Here is a 6,860-nt window from a genome sequence, read left to right as displayed (position 1 = left end):
GATCATCGCTCCCAAAATCAGCGTCGCCGCCTACTTCAACAAACGACACACAGAACGAAACCAAAAAACTTCTTATTCAATCACTGTTCAAGGAGTTGTCGACCCACGAGGGATCTTCACCGACGTCTGCATCGGGTGGCCGGGTTCCATGCCGGACGACCAAGTGCTCGAGAAATCCGCCCTCCACCAAAGAGCAAACGGCGGACTTCTGAAAGACGTATGGATCGTCGGAAGCTGTGGGTATCCATTAATGGACTGGGTACTCGTACCCTACACGCAACCCCATCTGACATGGACACAACATGCTTTCAACGAAAAGATCGGCGAGATTCAAAGGGTGGCGAAGGATGCATTTGGGAGGTTGAAAGGGCGGTGGTCCTGTTTGCAGAAACGAACGGAGGTGAAGCTTCAGGATTTGCCGGTGGTGTTGGGGGCGTGTTGCGTGTTGCATAATATATGTGAAATGAGGAATGAAGAAGTGGATCCTGAGTTGATGCTTGAGCTTCATGATGATGAAATGGTGCCTGAAATTGGGTTGAGATCTTCGATTGCAATGAAAGCTCGTGATTCGATTGCTCATAATCTTTTGCATCATAATCATGCTGGTACTTCTTTTTTGTCTTGAATGATAAAGAGGTGGGAATTGGGAAATGGGAAACTTGGGTTTAATTGTTATTTGTTGCAATTTTGTTATGGGGGTTTTGTTAGACGTATATTACCCTTGTGCAAATACTTGGAAATTTGGGTTTTTTAGGATGAGTTTTATACACAAATCTTTGAATTGAATCGATTATTAATAGTTGATATTCGTTCTTGTTTTTTGGTTCTTTATTATGGAAGATAAAAATGTATTGATAAGAGCTTCCTATTATATACTAATGCAAATGTAAAAATGTTGATTTGAAGTTTATTAGTATTGTTATCGGTGTTGCGTGTGTCATTTTGGTTGTGCATTATGCAATTCTCCTTTTGCAAATACTTGAAAAGTTGGCTTTTAAGATGGTTTTATTCGCTAATATCTGAATTAAAGAGTTAGTCGGTGAATTTAGACGATGATCAACGGTTCTTACTTGCTCTCGATTTTTCAATTTTGATTTTGATTCAAACCGTGGAAGATATTTACATTACTTGGTGATAGGCCGGTGTAAACATGAACTTGATAATATTGATCTTCAAAATAGTTCTACTCATGGCCTGCCCCGACCACGAGATTTCGAAAGCCCTATGCAATTTAACAACAATTAGACCTTAAAACTTAAAAGGCCTAAAAATTTAAACAAAACAATCATAATTTTTCATATCTTTTGCATAAATACATATTTTAAAATTTCATTCAAAATAATATAGAAAAAATAAAATTGCTTCTATTATCCTATTTCTCTTAAAACTTTGGTAAAGCATAACACATTTGTCCTTCACAAATAGCTGTAAAAAACATAAATCAAATTAAAAAGTTAAATTACATTATTAGAAAAAAAAATTGACTTGCTTCTAATAAAAAAAATCAGAATTCAAGAACTTACCTTCTAAATTTCGACCTACTTCAAGAAAAATTCCGAAATCAAAAACCTGTAAACTTCAAACACGGAATGAAAGTCAACAGGTTGTTGCTTCAATGCTTTTGAATTCTAGAAAATAGGAATCATAAAGATTGAAAAAAAAATTGATATTCTTATAAATAATATCATAAATGTAGAAATAGACAAAAAAAATGTATAATAGCTTAATTTGAAATTAGAAACACGCAAACCTCAAAAAGGGATTAAAATGGACAAATCTTCAATCTTCAGAATTAGAGAAAACATGAATAAAAAATAATTAAAAAAAAAATCGAATTTACTTCTAAAGAACATCATAAACGTACAAGATAGATAAAAAATAAACAACACCATTTGATTTTTGCCCCTAGACCCGATCCCAAATTCTCTGATTTTTGACCCTTACAATCAATAAGAAAAAAAGAACATAAATCTGAAATCATAAACAATTAGGGCTGTAAACGAACTGAACAGTTCGAACTGTTTATGAACCGTTAGGCGGGAAGGTCGTTTATGTTCGTTTATTTAACAAATGAACGAGCATGAACATAAATTCTCGTTCGTTTAGTTAAACGAATGAACATGAACAATAATCTCGTTCGTTCAATTATGTTCGTGAACGTTCATTTATGTTGTTTGTTTACGTTTATTTATGTTCGTTCATATAAGTTCCTTTTTTCTTCATATATGTTTAATTGTATTTTATTACATTACTATATTATAGTATATTCATTTATGTTTATATATGTTCAAATTATGTTTATTTATTTTTGTTCATTTATGTTCGTTCGTTTAGCATGTTCATAAATATAAATAAACGAACATGAACAATGCAATTTGTTAAAAGAACGAATATGAACAAGAAAACTCATTCGTTTATCCGTTCGTGTTCGTTCATTTGTTCGGTTAACTTAAACGAACGAATATGAACAAGTCATGTTCGTGTTCGTTTAGTTCGTTTACATCCATAGAAACAATGCATGAAAAGAAATCACAAAAAAAATTTGAATTACTTCTTACAAATCAAAAATTTATCAAAAACGAAAAATATAGAAATTGATTTGCTTGTACCTTCAAAATCCATAAATTGATTTCCTCAATTCCTTGTTCCTTCTTAGTTCTGATTTTCAAATTTCAAAACTGATATCATTGTTCCTCCGATTTTGGAAACTGATTATTGATTAGAAATAGTCAACCTAAAATAAATAAATGAAAAATCAGAAATTAGAGATAAAAAAAACTAAACAGAAGAAGAAAAAGAAGTAACAACCCATAAAAAAATTGAAATACCTTAATCTTATTTTCTGATTTCGAAATCTCAAACGGGTAAGAAACTTGAAGCTTCTAAATCGTTGCCTCCGAATGGAAACTAAATCGTTGCTTCAGAGTTTCGTGTAGAAAGAAAAAGAATTTTGATTGTTGATTGCCTCTGAAATTGAAATCAACTGATGGGTTAAAAAGAAGCAAACATTAATACCGTTCGTTGTTGCCTGTCAAGAAAGATTTAATTCATGCCACAGAAATCGAAGCGTTTTCTTTCTTTTCCAGAAATTTCAGTTTTCCCGCTCACTCTGTCGACTACATGGATAAAAAGATTAACCTAATTTGTTTAGGGCCGTTAACCGAATATAGACTATTGTAAATGCTAAAGAAAAAGTGGGCCCTATGATTTCTTGAGCCCTGTTCCTGGGCACTTTTCTGAACTCCGATTCTACTATATATATATATATATATATATATATATATATATATATATATATATATATATATATAATAATATAATATATATATATATATATATATATATATATATATATATATATATATATATATATATATATATATATATATATATATATATATATATATATATATATATATATATATATATATATATATATATATATATATATATATATATATATATATAGACACAATAATTGCCATAATCATACATTTCAAATGAAATATATAAGTAATTATAATTCAAAATTCTTATTATATTTAAAATAAATAAGATATAACATACATGTGAAAATATTAATTTTCCATGAAAGACTTCATTCATTAATAATGAGTATATATACAAACACAATGATTTGGGTCGATCCAATATGACGCCACATATGGGTTGCATACTATACACAAATAATAATAATAATAATAATAATAATAATATATTATTATTATTATTATTATTATTATTATTATTATTATTATTATTATGCTAACAACCCCCCGCAGTTTGAACAGGGATAGCATCGCGAACGTTTAAGTTGGACCGGAAGTCCAGAAAAAGAGAAGAAGGTAAACTCTTGATGAAGATATCAACATATTGAAACTGAGAAGGCACATGAAGAACACAAACTTCACCAGTGGCAATCTTGCCACGAATAAAGTGTAGATCGATCTAAATATGTTTGGTCCGTTGATGTTGTACAAGATTCGAAGACATATAAACTGCACTAACATTATCAAAATAGACAATGGTAGCACGATGTCGAGAATAATGAAGCTCAAGTAGTAAGTTGCGAATCCAACGTGTCTCAGCAACAACATTTGCCACCCCATGATATTACTAAAATGTGATGTTGTATTTTGGCGTTTAGAGGACCATGATAAAAGGTTGTGTCCAAGGAAGACACAATAGCCCAAGGTAGAACGCCTAGTGACGGGATAGCAACCATAATCAGCATCCGAGTATGTAATAAGATCACGCAAATGAGAGCTAAAAATTTGTAACCCATGATGTGTTGTGCCACAAACATATCTTAAAATGCGCTTGAGAATAGTGAAGTGAGGCTCTCGTGGATCATGCATGTAGAGACATATTTGCTAAACAACATACGTGATGTCCAGCCTGGTAAAAGTAAGATATTGTAGATCACCCGCCAAGCTGCGATAGAATGTAGGATCAGTTACAGGGGACCGAAGTTGTCAATTTTGGCAGATAAATCAGTAGGAGTAGTGGTAGGCTTACAATTCGTCATGGAAGCACGTTTAAGAATCTCATTGGCATATTTTTGTTGCGAGAGAAATGATCCGTCAGCGGTTCTAGTAGCATATATACCCAAAAAAGATAGTGAATATCACCAAGGTCAGTCATGGAGAATTCAGAACCCAAAACTTGTTGGATAAGGTGTCTAAGTCCATAACTATTTCTGGTATGTACTTGACCCGACCCGGCATGGTCCATTTGGGTTGCATGGCATCATGCATTTGGATAGACTAAATGAGAGAAATAACATTTGTGGTTTATTAATATATTATAAGTTCTAATATATTAATAGTATTATTTAATTAGTATTGATCAAGAATTAATCTAGTGATCAAAAAGTGACTAATTAAATATATGGGTTGATTATGTAAATCATCCATAACTTGTATAGTGGGCTAAAAGGCTCCATGGATTATCAAGTTGGGTTAAACCCATTGGATGCTCCATGGGAGTTACAAACCCATGGGTCATGGAAATGAAGAGTCATGCCACATTAGGGTTTACATGGTGTAACCCTAGATGTGACACACTATATAAAGAACATGTCATACACCAAAATCGATTACACAAGAAGTTGCAAGAGGGCTAGGCCGATTTTCAAGTGTTCTACATATCTCTCAAAGTTATTCCAAAGCATTTGGTGTTGTGTGAAACATTTGAGGCATCACACTTGGGGTGTTAGGCTCTCAAGGTTTCAAGGAATCATAACAACTACAAGGTATGTAATTCTAGCCATCTTTAAGTTTAAAGTTCCCCATGTATGCTAGATAGGTTTATGAACCTTGGAAAAAGTATTTTTCATGTATCTTAGACAAACATAGATCCAAGGTTTTCTAGGGTTGCATGTACACTTAGGAGTGTTAGAATTGCTCAAAACCCTTCAGTGGTATCAGAGCCTAGGCTTGTTTGTTTTGATACTTGATGCAAAATTGTGAAAAAAAAAACTCGTTTTTATGCATTCTGACACATGAACTCGCCGAGTCCATGGGGGGACTCGCCGAGTCCATGACCAAACTCATCGTACTCATCGAGTAGGTTCGTGCACTCGACGAGTAGGAGCCTCAGAATGCAGTTTTTCGACTTTTGCTGCTGGAAATGGACTAGAAACATTACCCTAAACTGTTTTGGTGTTATTAAACTTGTTTTAGATTGTGTAATGGTTGTTCTAATCCATTTACAATGGCTAATATCAAAATTCCATGATTTTATGTGTTCTTGAAATTTTGATATTCATATTCATATTCATGTTCTTATGAGTTTAGATGATCATAGGAATTATGTGTGACTTCTTGCTAGTATTAATTCTTGATCATTTTGTGTTTTAATGGAATCCATAATTTGTCCTCAAGTTATGGATTACCAAAAGTTTATCTTTTAAATGTCCATTAAAGAAACACATAGGTTACATAAAATGAAGAGTCACTCATTTTAATAAACCAATTAATCTCATAAGTTATGAATTGAAGAGTTTTGAAAAGTTACAAAACTTGCCCTCAAGTTTTGGAACATGTAAAGTCATCTAATTAACTTTAGTTCCAACCCCTAGAATTTTAAAAGTTAAAATTCAACCCTTATACTTTATAATATTATAAGTTTAATAATATATATATATATATATATATATATATATATATATATATATATATATATATATATATATATATAAGATCAAGTCGTTTTACCGTTAGTATGCCTCATTCACGAAGCCAGACTATAAGGGGGGTATAAGGTTGTTGCCTATAAAATGGCAGCTTAATGGGTGTCCACTCTCACCCCACGCTTCCTTGACTGGTGGAGATTCGTTAGCCGAACGGGTAGGACAGTGACTTAAAATTCTCATTAAAAAGTATAATGATTATTATAAAGTAACTAAATGTTTTATAAATTCCCAATCTTAGTTACTTTAGGAAAAATGTGAATAAGGTGCTAACCCATAAAATTACACTTTGCACTTTGTTTAAGTCGTTGGTGGAGCGTGTGTGGTTTACCGGCACACTAACTTGGACTTAACAAGGTAGGCAAAGGGTGACTTAAGGTTTTTCATAAGGTCGATGGAGCGCGTGTGGTTTACCGGCACATCGATTAAGTGAAAAACATTAAGGGTACCAAGTAATTTGCATGGTTACTTCACACCTTGTTTTGTGATCCTCGGTATCCCAGTCACAAAACATGAAGGGCACACTCGAGATTGAAACATGCCATTGAAAAGTTCAATGAATCTCAAAAGAATCTAGGAATTTCTAAAAAGACCAAATAAAACCTAATAATTTATATTTTGTTTTTATGGTGGAAATTGGTGAATCGTCATTCACCTACCTTTCAAA

At 32.6% G+C, this 6,860-nt stretch overlaps 1 long non-coding RNA gene across 1 annotated transcript; it reads right to left on the bottom strand.

Moving 5' to 3' along the window:
• Nucleotides 1-1,173: 1,173 nt before the first annotated feature.
• On the bottom strand, nt 1,174-3,220 carry LOC145125825 (uncharacterized). Its single transcript, XR_013716162.1, has 4 exons — nt 2,829-3,220; nt 2,610-2,734; nt 1,524-1,569; nt 1,174-1,425 (listed from the first exon to the last, which is right to left on the bottom strand). It is a non-coding gene; the product is annotated as an uncharacterized LOC145125825 (long non-coding RNA).
• Nucleotides 3,221-6,860: the final 3,640 nt, after the last annotated feature.

Source organism: Lactuca virosa, chromosome 7 (genome assembly GCF_052849685.1).
Source record: "Lactuca virosa cultivar CGN04683 chromosome 7, Lactuca_virosa_CGN04683_v6, whole genome shotgun sequence".
Classification (NCBI taxonomy): Eukaryota; Viridiplantae; Streptophyta; class Magnoliopsida; order Asterales; family Asteraceae; genus Lactuca; species Lactuca virosa.
This window is presented reverse-complemented; position numbering and strand designations above follow the sequence as displayed.